Below are 19,328 nucleotides of genomic sequence, written 5' to 3'. Positions count from 1 at the left end.
CAGGCAAGAATACTGGAGTGGATTGCCATGCCCTCCTCCAGGGGATCTTCCTGACCCAGGGATAGAGCCTATGTCTCTTACATCTCCTACATTAGCATGCAAGTTCGTTACCACTAACACCACTTGGGAAGCCCAAACCACTAGATCAGATAACTCAAAAGAAAGGAAAATTTTGTGAGGTGTGAAAGATAAAGATTAGTGCTACAGCTTCATTTCCCACCCATTTACTCCTATCACGTAGAAACCGTCACGTAGAAACCTTCCCTAAAGGGTTTTCATATTCCAATGAAGCACATACTCACTGAGCCAGACTTTCTTATCCTTCCAAACATTTGCACACACTGTCATTCAAATCCAAATGTTTTAATTGCCAATTCTAATTTTCAATTAAGCCACTCCTGTGTAACTGATAGGAATCCATGTCCATTATACATTGTGATTTTTGTCCCGTTTTGATAAACAGGCTATGGTGAATGTATTCCCTATGAAATATGAACATAGGACCCCAAACACTTGTCTATTCCAGAAAAGACCCAATGAAATACCCTAAGAGCCATGAGCAGTGTTCTGTGTAATTTGTCATTGATGCCCTTGATCCCGTGGAATTCTCCCAGTGCCATTTTTAGACTTTTTTTTTTCCTCTTGATAGCATTGAGGACAGTCTGTCACCATACTAGTGACACTGAATGACACTGATATATGCCATTGTTTCATCCACTATGGCACTGCTTGAGCACTACTGTGCCAGGTCATCTCATATACCCAAATATTTTCCCCCAGGGGCAGACCAGGGCACCTGCCTTGGCTTTCCAGTGCCACAAACAGGTTCTCTTGGTGCACATCCACAAATGCAGTTCTTCCTAGGTGCTTCTGTAGGGTTATCCACAAATACACCCTTTCACACCAAGCTTCTCTTATGTATGTATTCATCAAGGAACCATTTACCTGCACATTTATGCGATACAGCCCTGGGCTCTGTATGCATCTCTATAGTCAAATATTTCCCTGAGGCCAAGAACCCAGTTTTTCCTGCTGTGTCACATATGCTACTCTCAATTCAGCCCACTGTGTATACTTACCCTGTATCTAGGACTTTAACAAATGACTCTCAGGTAGCAGTGGCCTTCTATACCAAGTTCCACCATTCAGTAGAACTCCCACCAATGAATTCAGCAGGTGTTATGCCTCAGTAGGTTTCAGACCCTATGACACTAAGAGTGGGTAAAATCTTCAGAAGCTCCACTGTAGAGGCAGAGATGCTACCTACTCTTAGATATTATGGCTCCCTTAGAGCTAATCTCTCTAACATGTTCCTAAATGCACTATTTGTATTTTATCAGGAAACTTGTGCAGCTCCTTCCTGTTGAGATCTCTTTGTAATACAATCCATGACTTTAGAGGTAACTCAAACCTCAGTGGGAGAAGGCAATGGGACCTCACTCCAGTACTGTTGCCCGGAAAATCCCATGGATGGAGGAGCCTGGTAGGCTGCAGTCCATGGGGTCCCTAAGAGTCGGACACGACTGAGCGACTTCACTTTCACTTTCCACTTTCATGCATTGGAGAAGGAAATGGCAACCCACTCCAGTGTTCTTGCCTGGAGAATCCCATGGATGGAGAAGCCTGGTAGGCTGCAGTCCATGGGGTCGCACAGAGTTGGACACGACTGAAACGACTTAGTAGTAGTAGTAGTAGCAAACTTCAGTATCATCTGATGCTGCTCAGGTATGAGGGCCGTTTCTACAAGACCAAATGGTGTGCTAATACCTGACTCTCACATGAGCTCTTTTTAGACACAATATCAGGGAGTATATTGGTCTGGAAATCTAGCAATCACCTTCAAGTAGCATTCTAAGGCTTTTGCCAGGGACACATCCATGTGAGTTTTAGTAGTGGCCTTATCTAAAATTCCTGGCTGTTATGTCAAGATTATAAGTCCAAGATGGGCAACTTGGGCTACCCTCTGCTCTGGACCACATTCAAGCCCATTTCTTTCACTAGTCTCTTTGTAGATCAGGGCCAACAGGATTCCCAAATATGCCATATGTGTCCTCCAGAATTCAAACAGCCCTTTGAGGCTTTGTGTCTATCTCTTACTAATAAAGACCCAGAAAGGATAGCAATTTGCTCTTCACTGTTTGTGAAATGCCTCTGGTAGTCCTAGCCCAGATCATTTCTAAAAAAATGGCTGACAGAGCTGGGCCCTGAGGCTTAGCCAAATTATTCAGGGATCCTCAGCTAGTCTCATCTCGACTATAGTTTTTAAATTACCCCTCCTCCTGTCTCAACTTCCTTTCTGAGAAGTAAAGTATATTATCAACTTCATGAATCAATAGATAGGGCAGTAACTGAATCCTGCAGAAAGTGAGTTACCTTAAAGGAAGATGGTAAAGTATATGTAACGCAATCTCTGTAGTGTGGATACACACAGTGATTCATATACTGGGGAGATTCTGAGTCTATGACCAAATGCCATCAACACTGGCCTGCTTAACTTCCTGATAATTTTTACCCTCTCTGGAACATAGAAACTTTAGGCAGAGTTGTTTTATTTCTGGGTTTTCTTACAGGCCAGACAAGACAAAGATGGACACTAGATCCCAAGACTTCTTTAATCAGGACCAAGACTTCCTGTTGCCTTCCTAGAAGGTGGTACAGTTTAGTCTTTGCTAAAAAAAAATGTTTAGGGGAATTATAAGGACTGCCATTAAGCTGATCCAAACCTGACAATGGGCAGGTGTCTCCAACATTCAGCTACAGACCAGTAAGGGCAAGACCTTTGTTCATGTATCATATCCTTTCCATTTATAGATTCAAGCAAAGGGAATGGCACTACTGGGTAGCTCTTCCTTTATCACGTTTCTTTCAGGAGTCTTACTCGGACCATGGCGCCTCCTATCAAAACATCTCCATCTCTCCTTAGCTTCCTTTTTTGACCTCTTAGTGTTGTCCTCTTGCTCCCTGGAGATGTATAGTACATTATATACTTACTGTACTTATTACACTTATTTCAAAAAGTTTTTACCAACTCTAGGATATTCTGCTTTAACGAAAGCACATGGCTTTGGAATTTCCACTGGGATAGGGCAAAATGTCCTAGCCTTCATGTTAATCCTCTATGATTTCTACTGCCTTAGTCACAGGGTACATTTAGCAGCCTGAATCAACAACTTTTGTTATTGTTCCCTAACAGCATCACTGGACTTAAATTCATCCAGGATGGGTTAAAGGGAGCATATCTCAAGGAATTTACTAAGGAAAGCAGCTGCCCTGATATGGAGCAGATTTTCCTCTTTACACCTATTGTTAGTGAGCTAGTAAATCTTTTGAAAGAACACCTTAAATTTCTTCTTTTTTTATCCCTTGTCCTAACTGCCACCTAATAATAAGTATATCTAATTTACCCTTTCCTTAATTCTTTAGCTGCCTCTCTCCCAACCTGTCCCGCTTTGCCTCTCTTTGACTTTTGTTTACCAGTAATCCAAGAGAGAAATCTATGTAATGCAGCTACCCTGGCATCAAATTCTCAGCAGAATCCCTTCTGTTTCTTGCATCACTATATTTTGACTCAAGGATCCAAAAGCCAAACCTATTTCTAACACCATTCTCTAGCACCACAGTTGTAGTTGTGGGTATGAGTTGGCAAGCAGACTTAAGAGGCACAGAGAGGATTTAACATAGTACTGTATGCTTGAAAGTGAAAGTGAAGTCTCTCAGTCGTGTCCGACTCTTTGCGACCCCATGGACTGTAGCCTATCAGGTTCCTCCGTCCATGGGATTTTCCAGGCAAGAGTGCTGGAGTGGATTGCCATTTCCTTCTCCAGGGGACCATCCCAATCCAGGAATCGAACTTGGGTCTCCTGCATTGCAGGCAGAAGCTTTACCATCTGAGCCACCAAGGGAAGCCCTGGTGGCTTCCCTGTATGCTTACTTGGCATTATACAAGGGCATAATGCAGAACATGCAGTAAGTTCAGCATCTCTATCTCATTTTCATCTCATTTAAGCAGCTACTCAGGTATACAAAAGAAGAGGTTTCATTTGCAGCCTCAGCCACATGGACAGGATGGCTGCCACAGATGAGAGCCAAGGTACATGTGGAGGGTGTGTAAGGGTACATCCTTGATACATAGAGGTTTCTCAGCCTCTATTCCCACCAAGTTTTAGATCACAGTCATCACATAGGCTTTTTGTTAACTCAGGTCTCCTCCATTGCCCCCCGCAACCCGAGGCAGATGTGTATAACCCAGACAACAAATGAGGCAGACAAAATATTCCTCATTTATCTTAACTCTACTGTTTCCAAGGAAACAGTAACTATGAGAATTGAAGATTTTTCTGAAAGAGGCTTGATATTCAGAACTGATGGTAACCCTTTATTCACAATAGCTCTCTCTCTGCCGCCGCTGCTGCTAAGTCACTTCAGTCGTGTCCGACCCTGTGTGACCCCATAGACAGCAGCCCACCAGGCTCCTCTGTCCCTTGGATTCTCCAGGCAAGAACACTGGAGTGGGTTGCCATTTCCTTCTCCAAAGCATGAGAGTGAAGAGTGAAAGTAAAGTTGCTCAGTCGTGTCCAACTCCTGGCAACCCCATGGACTGCAGCCCACCAGGCTCCTCCGTCCATGGGATTCTCCAGGCAGGAGTACTGGAGTGGGCTGCCATTACTCTCTCTCTCTACATATATACAAAGTTGTTGTTTAGGCAAGAAATCTGGGCTAGAAACATGAATCTAAAAGCTGTCTGTATATACATGCCCACAAATGCTTGGAAATGGATGAATTAACCCCTGAGGAATAAGTAGCTTGACCAGAGTTGTCAGCTTTCTATGAAACTCATAGAGTTTCTATGAAACTCATTTAGAGTCATTAGGATGAGTGGGTGAGCTTTTATATTCTTAGTTCAGTAGTTCTTAGCCAGAAAAAAAAAATTCATCCCCTCCTGGCCCCCCACGTCTGGACACTGAGCAGTGTCTGGACATTTTTTGATCACTGTGACTGAAGATGAGTACCACTGGTGACTAATGGGTAAAGAACAGGTATGCTGCTAAACATCCTGCAATGCATAGAAAAGAACTCCACGATAAAGAATTGTCCTGTCCAAAATGTCAATAATACATGTGTATTAGTTGCTCAGTCATGTCCTACTCTTTGTGACCCCATGGACTATAAGCCCACCAGGCTCCACTGTCCATGGGATTCTCCAAGCAAGAGTACTGAAGTTTGTAGCCATTTCCCTCTTGAGGGGCTCTTCCCAATCTATGAATAGAACCCAGGTCTCCTGCATTGCAGGTGGATTCTTTACCATCTGAGCCACCAGGGAAGCTGAAGGTTAAAAAACCCTGTGCTAGCGACTTCACTTTCACTTTTCACTTTCATGCATCGGGGAAGGAAATGGCAACCCACTCCAGTGTTCTTGCCTGGAGAATCCCAGGGACGGGGGAGCCTGGTGGATTGCCTTCTATGGGGTCACACAAAGTCAGACACAACTGAAGCGACTTGGCAGTGGCAGCAGCAGCAGCAGAGCACAGATTAGTCATTAGATGTAGGTCAGCCTAGAGAAAGTGATACAGGTGAGAATACTCTTTAGCTTCGAGGTGTCTGCTGGCAGCATTTCCATCAGCTGGGTAAGTCATTTGTTTCTGAGTAGAAATGCAGTAGTGCATCATGGCATCTGCCATGTCTGTGGAAGCCTGCTTTTGACCAACTGTTGGGATCAGCAGTGTATTGATCATGCCTCTTTATTTTCTGTGAGTTCCAATGCTTTGATGTCTTGGAGTCTTGCTGACTCTGGAGAGATTACCCTTTGCATGTGCAAGCCAGTTCTTAGGGATGTTAAGTGATTAGCTCAGGAGCACACTTTTGTATGCAAACCAACCAATCTCTCGGAGCTCTCACACTTCACCCCCTCCTCTCTCTCTCAGGGCCATTACCTCCCTTCCCTAATCATTCCAGATTGAGATACTATCTTCTTTCCCTACTCATCCCAGAGCTAGAGACAGTTTGAGACAGCCCCAAAGCCTCTGACATTATTCAAACTAGCCAATCCTAAACCTGCTTTCCCGGCCATGCCTATCCCTTCACACGGATATGGAAATAAAGGCTCTTGCCCAGGTTTTTTTTTCCTGTAACCTCTGCTTTCAGACCATCCCTGTGCTTCCTGACATGGCCCTGTATATTATGCTATGTGCCTCCTCTTGGGAACTGAGAGTAATAAGCTATCTTTTTCATGGTAATCATCTCCTTTTCTTTTTGCCTAACCATAACTAAATAATGAAACCTGGATTTTAAAACAAGTAGGTGACTTGTTTAATATACTAAATTATTAAATAATACATTAAATAATTAAAATATATTAGGAATGATTGATATATTTTTATTCAGTTTTTTGGTTTATTTTCTTCCTTTTCTTATTTTTTTGTATTTAAAGCATTTTTAAAATAACAGTTTGGCTGCAGAATGAGTATTAATTTTTTCTACTATGAAGTGAAAGTATTGTGGACTGTAGCCGGCCAGGCTCCTCTGTCCATGAGGATTCTTCAGGCAAGAATACTGGAGTGGGTTGCCATTCTCTTCTCCAGGGGATCTTCCTGACCGAGGGATTGAACCTGGGTCTCCTTCACTGCAAGCAGATTCTTTACTGTCTGAGTCACCGGGGAGTTGTAACTGAGTATTAGTTATTAGTACATCCCATCTTTATGGACATAGAGCTTCTATCAAATATTTAGTAACATATTCTCATTGATAATGCCTTGTAAACAATCAATAATCCCCATCCTATGATTTTGAGCCAAAGAGTTTATGGACGTAGAGCTTCTATCAAATATTTAGTAACATATTTTCATTGATATTATCTTGTAAACAATCAATAATCCCCCTTGATCCATGTAAATGAGCCATGCATTGTTTATTTCCAAATAATTTTCAGCATTTGGTATTAATGACTATTTTTGTATCACGATCTAATATCATAACATTCACAATTTCAGCTTTTCTGTAATTTAACTGTTTTGTGGCCTGTTATTTATCCAGTAAATGATCCATTAGTTTTATTTGTTGGAGGTTTTTTAATCAGAGTTGCAGTTTTAGTATCTGTGTTTGCTTTGTTCATATTTTCTATGACTTCTTAGTTCAGTCTTAGAAGATTGACCCTTTCTAAGAATTTTCCCCTTTCTTCTATGTTGTCCATTTTATTGGCATATAATTGTTTGTAATAGCCTCTTATCATCCTTCCTATTTCTGTGGTGTCAGTTGTAACTTCTCTGATCCATTAGCTTTGGGAAGGAAATATACATACCACCTATTTAGAACATACTTGGTCTGTCATTTAAATAGATTATAAATGAAAGTATTATGTAGCCTTTATATTTTTACCATGTTTTCTACATGGTTCTTTAAAACTTGGAAGATGTATCTCCAAAGCTGCATTATAATTTTCCAATTTTTCCTTGTAAAGCTTTATTGCACAGTTTTTAGTTCAAACATTTTGTTGTTATTTCTCATATAAAGGTTTATGCCTCTAATATCTTCATGGTGAATGTATCATTTTCCAATATAAAATGACAGTCAATTTCTTCTGATTCTGTGATGATTTATTTGCCTTAAAATCTAGTATAGCTGATTTTAATATTATCCACTTTCTTTTGTTTGCCTTTATACAATATATCTTTGGCAGGTTTTTTCCTTATCTTTTTTTTTATCATTTGGACAGGTCTTGGTGTTGACTTCTGACAAAATGTGGTCCACTGGAGAAAGGAATGGCAAACTACTTCAGTATTCTTGCCTTGAGAACCCCATGAACAGTATGCAAAGGCAGAAAGACAGGACACTGAAAGATGAACACCCCAGGTAGGCAGGTGCCCAATATGCTACTGGAGATAAGTAGAGAATAACTCCAGAAAGAATGAAGAGATGGAAACAAAGCAAAAACAACGACTGGTGATGGAAGCAAGGTCTGATGCTATAAAGAGCAATATTGCATAGGAACCTGGAATGTTAGGTCCATCAATCAAGGCAAATTGGAAGTGGTCAAACAGGAAATGGCAAGAGTGAATGTCAAAATTTTAGGAATCAGCAAACTAAAATGGACTGGAATGGGTGAATTTAACTCAGATGACAATTATATCTACTACTGTGGGCAAGAATCCCTTAGAAGAAATGGATTAGCCATTATAGTCAACAAAAGAGTCTGAGATGCAGTACTTGGATGCAATCTCAAAAATGACAGAATGATCTCTGTTTGTTTCCAAGGCAAACCATTCAATATCACAGTAATCCAAGTCTATGCCCTGACCAGTAATGCCGAAGAAGTTGAAGTCGAATGGTTCTATGAAGACATACAAGACCTTCTTGGGGACTGGAATGCAAAAGTGAGAAGTCAAGAAACACCTGGAGTGACAGACAAATTTGGCCTTGGAGTACAGAATGAAGCACGTCAAAGGCTAATGGGGTTTTGCTAAGAGAAAGAACTGGTCATAGCAAACACCCTCTTCCAACAATGCAAGAGAAGACTCTACATATGGACATCACCAGATGGTCAACACTGAAACCAGTCAGCAAAAACAAGACCAGGAGCTGATTGGTTCAGATCATGAACCCCTTATTGCCAAATTCAGACTTAAATTGAAGACAGTAGGGAAAACCACTAGACCATTCAGGTATGCCCTAAATCAAATCCCTTATGATTATACAGTGGAAGTGAGAAATAGATTTAAGGGTCTATATCTGATAGACAGAGTGCCTGATGAACTATGGATGGGGGTTCATGACATTGTACAGGAGACAGGGATCAAGACCATCCCATGGAAAAGAGATGCAAAAAAGCAAAATGGCTGTCTCAGGAGGACTTACAAATAGCTGTGAAAAGAAGAGAAGTGAAAAGCAAAGGAGAAAAGAAAAGATATACACATCTGAATGCAGAGTTCCAAAGAATAGCAAGGAGAGATAAGAAAGCCTTCTTCAGTGATCAATGCAAAAAATAGAGGAAAACAACAGAATGGGAAAGACTAGGGATCTCTTCAAAAAAATTAGAGATACCAAGGGAACATTTCATGCAAAGATGGGCTCGATAATGGACAGAAATGGTATGGACCTAACAGAAGCAGAAGATATTAAGAAGGGGTGGCAAGAATACACAGAAGAATTATACAAAAAAGATCTTCATGATTCAGATAATTATGATGGCGTGATCACTCACCTAGAGCCAGACATCCTGGAATGTGAAATCAAGTAGGCCTTAGGAAGCATTACTACGAACAAAGCTAGTGGAGGTGATGGAATTCCAGTTGAGCTATTTCAAATCCTGAAAGATGATGCTGTGAAAGTGCTGCACTCAATATGCCAGCAAGTTTGGAAAACTCAGCAGTGGCCACAGGGCTGGAAAAGGTCAGTTTTCATTTCAATCCCAAAGAAAGGCAATGCCAAAGAATGCTCAAACTACCGCACAATTGCACTCATCTCACACGCTAGTAAAGTAATGCTCAAAATTCTCCAAGCCAGGCTTCAGCAGTATGTGAACTGTGAACTTCCAGATTTTCAGGCTGGTTTTAGAAAAGGCAGAGGAACCAGAGATCAAATTGCCATCTGCTAGATCATGGAAAAAGCAAGAGAGTGCCAGAAAAACATCTACTTCTGCTTTATTGACTATGCCAAAGCCTTTTATTGTGTGGATCACAATAAACTGTGGAAAATTATGAAAGAGATGGGAATACCAGACCACCTGACATACCTCTTGAGAAACGTATATGCAGGTCAGGAAGCAACAGTTAGAACTGGACATGGAACAACAGACTGGTTCCAAATAGGAAAAGGAGTACGTCAAGGCTGTATATTGTCACCCTGCTTATTTAACTTATATGCAGAGTACATCATGAGAAACGCTGGGCTGGAAGAAGCACAAGCTGGAATCAAAATTGCTGGGAGAAATATCAATAACCTCAGATATGCAGATGACACCACCCTTATGGCAGAAAGTGAAGAGGAACACAAAAGCCTCTTGATGAAAGTGAAAGAGGAGAGTGGAAAAGTTGGCTTAAAGCTCAACATTCAGAAAACTAAGATCATGGCATCTGGTCCCATCACTTCATGGCAAATAGATGGGAAAACAGTTGAAACAGTGTCAACCTTTATTTTTTTGGGCTTCAAAATCACTGCAGATGGTGATTGCAGCCATGAAATTAAAAGACACTTACTCCTTGGAAGGAAAGTTATGAGCAACCTAGATAGCATATTCAAAAGCAGAGACATTACTTTGCCAACAAAGGTCCGTCTAGTCAAGGCTATGGTTTTTCCAGTGGTCATGTATGGATGTGAGAGTTGGACTGTGAAGAAAAGTTAATGCCAATGAATTGATGCTTTTGAACTGTGGTGTTGGAGAAGACTCTTGAGAGTCCCTTGGACTGCAAGGAGATCCAACCAGTCCATTCTAAAGATCAGTCCTGGGTTTTCATTGGAAGGACTGATGCTAAAGCTGAAACTCCAATACTTTGGCCACCTCATGTGAAGAGTTGACTCATTGGAAAAGACCCTGGTGCTGGGAGGGACAGGGGACAGGAGAAGGGGACAACAGAGGATGAGATGGTTGGATGGCATCACCGACTCAATGGACATGAGTTTGAGTAAACTCCGGGAGTTGGTGATGGACAGGGAGGCCTGGTATGCTGCGATTCATGGGGTCACAAAGTCGGACACAACTGAGTGACTGAACTGAATTGAACTGAGTGGTTTTGTATATTCTAGAAAGCAGCTCTTTCCTTCATGTTACAGGAAAAGTAGTTTAGTGTTGTGGCTGGTGCAGACATTGGGCACTGAGACCCAGAAGCTAAGGCTAATGACATTTAGGCTTACACATTAGTTATCTGTTGCGATAGTTGATTATATGTGTCAACCTGCCTGGATCGGGAGATGCCGATTTATTTCTGGGTGTGTTTGGGAGGTTGTTTCCAGATGTGATTTGCATCTGAATCTGTGAACTCAGTAGAGTAGATAAACCTCCCCATAGGTGGCATCATCCAATATACAGAAGACCCGAATAGGACATAAAAGAGTAGTGAGGAATTTGCCCCTTCTTTTCTACCTCAGTGCTTGAGCTGGCGCATCTCATTTCATCTTCTCTTACTCTTGGAGTGGGACTTACATCACCGACTTCCCTTGAGTCTTGGGTCTTCACATTTAGACTGAATTACACCACTTATTTTTCTGGATCCCGGCCTTGTAAGATGGCTGATTGTGAGTTTTCTTGACCTTTATAATCTCATGAGACATTTCCCTACAATCAGTCTATGTATCTATGTCTATCTAACCTATTGGTTCTGTTTCTCTGGAGACTGCTTCCTTCCAAAGGCAAAGTATCACTCATTACTTATGCTTCCTTTTTAAGTTCAAAGAAAAGTGTAATTTGTAAAGATAAAACTGGTTGTCTTGATTTGGGGGTTATGAATATATTAATATTTTTATGGATATCATACTTGGAATTTGGGAAGACTTCATCAAGCATTGCTAACAGAATTGATTCTGATGCTTATGCTCATTACTTTAAATGCACAGCACAAATCTTTACAACATTTTGGGTTTCTGTAGCATTTACTCCAATAATTTGCATAACACTATCATCACCCAGTGATTTAAAATGAAACAGTTTTTTTACCTATAGGTCCCTATCAGCTTGTTTCCCATTTCCCTACAACTGGTGTCTCCCAACCCCCACCCACAACACTGCAGTTTTCAGAACAAGCCTATTCTAATGACTTCTAGCCAAAGCTTCTGACAGTAACCTTCGTCACCTGTGCCGCTTGTCATGCTATAGTTTTGAAAAATTTGCCTTTGTTTCATTCTCACATATGAGTTACAGCAACTGGGCACTGTGTTTTCCCCTGAGGCCTCAAATCCCTCTCTTGGTTACTTACCCAGTATTTTAAATCCTCTGGGTTTACTTATCCCCTGAAACAATGGGAGGGGCTGTAATCTTGCCCTGCTCAAGGTCTGCTGCCTGGTCTGAGGAGGACATTCAGCTGCTGCCTGTCTGCCTCTCTGCCTTCTGGGTGGAATTTCTAAACCTGGTCCTCTCAGTAGGCTTCCTCTGACACCACAGCTTTAAAGTTGCCATCTATTATGATTTCTTTTCAACATTATAATCTATTTCCCAAAATGCACTCTTCCTGACTCTTGGAAACAAGCTCTGTTTCAAAATTTTCATTATACCTGGGTCAAGGTCAGGATTTCTCTAGGATTATCCAAACTCTATTTCCTGGGCCATACTGGTCATATTAAAAAATGAGAATGTGCCACATAAACAACACATTCTTATCTTTGAGATACACTTGATGTTTCCTTCCCTCTCCTTCCAGCCAAGTCCATAGCTAGTCCATCCCTAAATACATTTCTAATTCCATTAGAAGACCCAGGATGAAGTCACCATTATATTTACCTAAAATAAAATAGCCTCTAAGGTGCTCCCCAAGTTAACTATTATCTCTTCCCCCATCTCTTCTGCATAGAGAGCAAAGAGGATACAATCACCCCGTTTCAAAGCCTTCAGGGTCCTCCTCATTGTTTTCACTTAAGCCTTCTGAGCCTTTTCTTTGACTAATACCTTCAGCTTCAACTTCTTTTCCAGTTACTCTTTCTCTCTCATTCATTAAGTTCCAGCCATACTGGACTGCCTTCTGGATTGTGAAAGTGTAATTTATAGCTCTGTGTGTTCAGAACCCTTTCACCTTCACTCTTGTGGACAAATAGTAGTAAATCTATCCTTTAGGCACCAGTATCTCTTCATATAGGACCGAACTTTCTGTTGGATTACTGTTATATTCTCTGAGAGCACCCTGTACATTTTGTTAGTAGCATTTCTAGCTTTTAGAAAAGTTCTTAGTTTCCACGCTTGTCTGATATTTGTTTCTGCCATTATCCTCTAAACTTCATGGTGCTATTTGGTTCATCAGTTCCAGACTAGCCCTAGCAGTATCCTGTACCAGTAGAGACTCAAAATATTTGGTCAATGAATGAAGAAAAATAGATGAATGTGAAATGTAAATGAAATGTTAGCAATTTACCAATAACATTAACTATTTCTTATTAATAAATTATATACTTAGTGATGGGGCTTCCCTGGTGACTCAGATGATAAAGAACCTGTCTGCAATGCAGCAGACCCGCATTTGATCCCTGAGTCAGGAAGACCCGCCTTGAGAAGGGAGTGGCAACCCCCTCCGGTATTCTTGCCTGGAGAATCTCACGGACAGAGGAGCCTCCAGGCTACAGTCCAAGGAGTCGAAAAGAGTCAGACAGGACTGAAGGACTAAGCATGAGCATGATGCTTGGTGACAATGCTAGGTATTGTGTTAAAATATTAGTCCACAAGGAAGTCTATCAGGATTTTCTTTGTATATAGGGGGAAAAAAAAGAGAGAGGGGGCGAGTATTGGGGGTGGGATATAGTTTAGTGAAAGGAAACAGTTGATTTAATAAATAGTGGGCCTAGTTAAGTCAGTTCTGTAAACATAACCAAAGCTTCTTAAAATACTTAATTTTCATAAAAAATTTTATCTGTAGTTGGGAGAATGTAAACATTTTTATTCTTTATACATGATACTGAAATAGATATAAAAACATATTTTACCAAAATTCATATAGCAAGTAAGAAGATGAGTACATTTCTTAATTTTCATTCCTAAATTTTGTCTGCAAAACTGCTGATAAAGCAGGTTCCTTCACCATCCTCTCTCAACTTATTCTGAGACATCTAAATAAGTCTGAATAACTCTCCTGATATCTATCTTTCTAATGCAATTTCCAAAGAATCTGTGGAGTTATGCATCACAGGTATGAGATGTGTGATGTCAGCTGCTCTCAGAGAATCAGCTAGTGACCTGTGTTTAGCTCCCTGTGCTTTTCCCTTTCCCCTACTATAGATTCTTGTTTCTCATCCTATGAGTACTGGTTTTGAGACTTCTTGAAGGTGTTGGAAAGGTTTTGGCAAAGATGCAGATGTAAAGATGTAAAGATGATTACAAAGATGTAATTCCTGGGTTTTACCTCATAAATTTGAATTTGGTCATCCTGAACCAGGGCCTGAATATCTGAATGAACACTTTCACTAAAAGGTCACAGCTGGTCCTCCTTATGCAGATGGTCCATGCTGACTAAAAAACCATCAGCTACTTCTGTTGTTTTTCATCTAATCCTCTATTATCTGAAGTTAGCACAAGCATTCTTTGGCTTAAGGTCACCAAATTTTGTCACTGAAGCTAGTAGCTGCTGTACAGGGTCAGCCTTATTTAAAAGAAATATTGGTTTCTACAAATTAGCATTCATTAAATTAGTATTACTTTTGAGAACTCATATGAATTTTTCAATTAACTTTTTAAACAGCTTAAATTCTTTTATTCAACTATCAGCTTAATGAATACAGACACTATGGGTTCAATTTTTGAATTTGTATATACATTTTTTATTCTACCACTTTGACAGTACAGGTTCAAATATTTTCAAAGAATGAAAGCATGATTTAATAAACTGTAAATGAATTTGGCAAGAAAAGTAAATGTCCATTAATTTTCTTTAACATTGTTTTAATAGCTCAAAACACAGTTTTATACAGATAAAAGTGGTATTCTGCTACAGTTTCATGGACATATTATGCTGGATTACCTGTAAGAATCCCCTTTCCTATCAAAAATGGTGATAGAAAAACGACTTTACGTCAAACACTTGACTAAAATATCTTTACTCATCAGACTTCTAAGAGTCAAACTGCAGGTGGTCCAGAATTTACTTTAGATGTCTCTATTTTTCTCCATTTTAAACTCCTTTCAAGCAAAGCAACTTAAAGGACTATCAGGAAGCAATTTGTTGGAGATTATGTCTTTAATCAACATAGAGAATTAATTCAATGACTGTAATATATCATCTGGATTCAGTTACACATCTAGTTTTCTTTCTAGATGAAATACCTAATTTTCCTGCAGTTCATTAAGTATGATATAATTTCTTCTCTTTTAAATTAAATTTGAATCTAAGTCAATTATTATTTTTCACATTAAATACTATTCTTTACTCCAGGTCAAGACATATAACCTTATATTCTATCTAAAAATCATGTCAGTACATGATCTCAGTACAATTTTTCATACTTCTAAAAATCCTTATAAATTCTACCTTTATGATTTGCAAAAACAAAATTTAATCTATATTTCTTTAATTTAATTATTTATGTCAAAACTAAGGCAGTGTGTATTTATTTACTTCAAGATGAGGAAATCAGTATAGGTTGAGCTTACCCTTCTAATTTTTAATTTATACATCACATGATTGAAACAATTTACTATAATATTTAAAACTTACTATAATTTTTAATTTTGCCTATTTTTTCTTTCAAAATGTTCTATGTCATTTTCCTTGTTTTATACCAAATTAGAATTATTTTTGCAATTATATATTTAAATGTTTAGTGATGCCAGGCACAATTAAATGCCCTAAATCATATTAATTTAAAATAAAATGCTTTTTCTTGATTTTAATAGAACTGTGAGCTCATTAATGTCCCTGGTGGCTTAGACGGTAAAGCCTCTGCCTGCAATGTGGGAGACCCGGTCTCGATCCCTGAGTTGGGAAGATTCTCTGGAGAAGGAAATGGCAACCCACTCCAGCACTCTTGCCTGGAAAATCTCGTGTACGGAGGAGACGTAGGCTACAGTCCATGGGGTCGCAAAGAGTCTGACACGACTGAGCGACTGAGCGATGAGCTCATTGTTAAAAAAATAAAAGATGTAGCAACAAATTTAAAATTTTCTGTAATCCAGAGAAAAATATCTTTTTGGTTTTCTTTTCTGACTTAATATCATATATGTAAAAAATATTCTATAGCTACCTGTAGCATTTCACTCTGTTATTGTATAGCCTGTTTTTCACTTAGCAAAGACTCATGGTTATCTTTCCATATTATTCTGTATCTTTATGTATGATATGGATGTGTTTATATGTATATGCTGCTGCTAAGTCGCTTCAGTCGTGTCCGACTCTGTGCGACCCCATAGACGGCAGCCCACCAGGCTTCCTGTCCCTGGGATTCTCCAGGCAAGAACACTGGAGTGGGTTGCCATTTCCTTCTCCAATGCATGAAAGTGAAAAGTCAAAGTGATGTCGCTCAGTCGTGTCTCACTCTAGCGACCTCATGGACTGCAGCCTACCAGGCTCCTCCGTCCATGGGATTTTCTAGGCAAAAGCACTAGAGTGGGGGTGCCATTGCCTTCTCCATTACATATATATACAATATATCTAATATTTCAATTAAAATATAACATGCAATTATGTAAATATATCTTTCCATATATAATCAATAATGTTATGGACATTTAGATTTGCTGATGGTTTTTGCTATTATAAACAGTACTATGATAAATATCCTTATTTTTACATATGGGTCCAGTTAACTTCTGTAGGTCTAATTCTGGAGGAAAAATTGGACCAAGGTATTATTTTAAAGAGTGGCATATACTTTAGAATGTTCACAAATGTTTGAAAAAAATGTAGGCGAATGCTGCTTTATCTATACTATGGATATAATAGTCTATAAAGTTATTTTATCTTTTTCAATCTGAAAACAATTTTTGAACTCTTGAGTTTGAATTGTATTTTGTTGACTGTATGTGAAGATTAATTGAAACTGGGTACATAATGTGCAGAACCTGATGCAAAATGAAAGTGCAAGGACTTTGTTGAAAAAAATATTAAGAATTTCAAGCCTGTGACAGAAAAATATCATATCAAGCATGAGGCCTTTATAAGCTTGGGACACACTGTGACATTGCAAGTTTCAGACTCATGAGTCCGGTTCTGGCCTGGGCTTTTTAAATGTATGTTAGCCCTTTCAGTTAGATTTCTGTTTCTGACTGCTATTTGACCATGGTTTTTACCAAGTTTTTAAAATTCTAGTGTATATTTTCAGTTCAGTTCAGTCAGTCAGTGGTGTCCCACTCTTTGCAACCCCATGGAGTGCAGCATGCAGGCTTGCCTGTCCATTACCAACTCCTGGAGCTTGCTGAAACTCGTGTCCGTGGAATTAGTGATGCCATCCAACCACTTCATCCTCTGTTGTCACCTTCTCCACCTGCTTTCAATCATTCCCCATATCAGAGTATTTTCCAACAAGTCAGTTCTTTGCCTCAGGTGGCCAAAGTGTTGGAGTTTCAGCATGAGTCCTTCCAATGAATATTCAGGACTGACTTCCTTTAGGAATGACTAATTTGATCTCCTTGAAGTCCAAGGGACTCTCAAGAGTCTTCTCTAACACCACGTTCAAAAGCATCAATTTGCTCAGCTTTATTTATGATCCAATTCTCACATCCATACATGACTACTGGAAAAACCATAGCTTTGATAGACGGGCCTTTGTTGGCAAAGTGATGTCTCTGCTTTTTATGACCTAGGTTGGTCATAGCTTTTTTTCGAGGAGCAAGGGTCTTTAATTTTATGGCTGCAGTCACTATCTGCAGTGATTTTGGAGCCCAAAAAGATAAAGTCTGTCATTGTTTCCATTTTCCCCCCATCTATTTGCCATGCAGTGATGGGACCAGATGCTATGATCTTAGTTTTTTGAATGTTCAGTTTTAAGCCAACTTGTTCACTCTCTCATTTCATTTTTATCAAGAGGCTCTTTAGTTCTTCACTTTCTGCCATAAGGGTGGTGTCATCTGCATATCTGAGGTTATTGATATTTCTCCTGGCAATCTTGATTCCAGTTTGTACTTCATCCAGCCCATAATTTCACATGATGTACTATACATATAAATTAAATAAGCAGGGTGACAATATATAGCCTTGACGTACTCCGTTACCAATTTGGAACCAGTCTGTTGTCCCATGTCTGGTTCTAACTGTTGTTTATTGACCTACATACAGATTTCTCAGGAGGTAGATAAGGTGGTCTTGTATTCCCATTTCTTGAAGAATTTTCCACAGTTTGTTGTGATCCACACAGTCAAAGGCTTTGACATAGTCAATAAAGCAGAAGTAGATGTTTTTCTGGAACTCTCTTGGTTTTTCAATGATACAAAGGATGTTAGCAATTTGGTATCTGGTTCCTCTGCCTTTTCTAAATCCAGCTTGAACATCTGGAAGTTCATGGTTCAGGTACTGCTGAAGCCTGGCTTGGAGAATTTTGAGCATTGCTTTGCTAGCATGTGAGATGAGTGCAATTGTGCAATAGTTTGAGCATTCTTTGGCATTGCCTTTCTCTGGGATTGGAATGAAAACTGACCTTTTCTAGTCCTGTGGCCACTGCTGAGTTTTCCAAATTTGCTGGCATACTGAGTGTGGGACTTTCACAGCATCATCTTTTAGGACTTGAAATAGCTCAACTGGAATTCCATCACCTCCACTAGCTTTGTTCATAGTGATGCTTCCTAAGGCCCACTTGACTTCACATTCCAGGATGTCTGGCTCTAGGGGAGTGATCACACCATCATGGTTATCTGAGTTATGAAGATCTTTTTTGTATAGTTCTTCTGTGTATTCTTGCCAGCTCTTATTACTATCTCCTGCTTCTGTTAGATCCATACCATTTCTGTCCTTTATTGAGCCCATCTTTGCATGAAATGTTCCCTTGGTATCTCTAATTTTCTTAAGAGGTCTCTAATCTTTCCCATTCTGTTGGTTTCCTCTATTTCTTTGTATTGATCACTGAAGAAGGCTTTCTTATTTCTCCTTGCTATTCTTTGTAACTCTGCATTCACTTGGGTATATCTTTTCTTTTCTCCTTTGCCTCTTGCTTCTCTTCCTTTCTCAACTATTTGCAAGGCCTCCTCAGAAAACCATTTTGCCTTTTGCATTTCTTTTTCTTGGGGATGGTCTTGATCACTGCCTCCTGTACAATGTCACGACCCTCTGCATACAGTTCTTCAGGCACTCTGTGCATTAGATCGAATCCCTTAAATCTATTTGTCCTTTCTACTATATAATCCTAAGGGATTTCATTTAGGTCATACCTGAATGGTCTAGTGGCTTTCCCTTATTTCTTCAATTTAAGTTTGAATTTGACAGTAAGAAGTTCATTACCTGAGCCACAGTCAGCTCCTGTTCTTGTTTTTGCTGACTGTAGAGAGCTTCTCCATAGTTGGCTGCAAGGAATATATTCAACCTGATTTCGGTATTGAGCATCTGGTGATGTCCATGTGTAAAGTCTTTTCTTGTGTTGTTGGAAGAGGGTGTTTGCTATGACCAGTGTATCTTTTCAGTTATTTGTAAAAAATTTAGAGTCTCATGCCTAAATTATGGAAGCATTATCTAATTTTTCTTATATGTATATGATTTTTTCTTTATACTTAAATTGCATGTAAA

Source organism: Bos taurus, chromosome 9 (assembly GCF_002263795.3).
Source record: "Bos taurus isolate L1 Dominette 01449 registration number 42190680 breed Hereford chromosome 9, ARS-UCD2.0, whole genome shotgun sequence".
NCBI classification, from domain to species: Eukaryota; Metazoa; Chordata; class Mammalia; order Artiodactyla; family Bovidae; genus Bos; species Bos taurus.
This window is presented reverse-complemented; position numbering follows the sequence as displayed.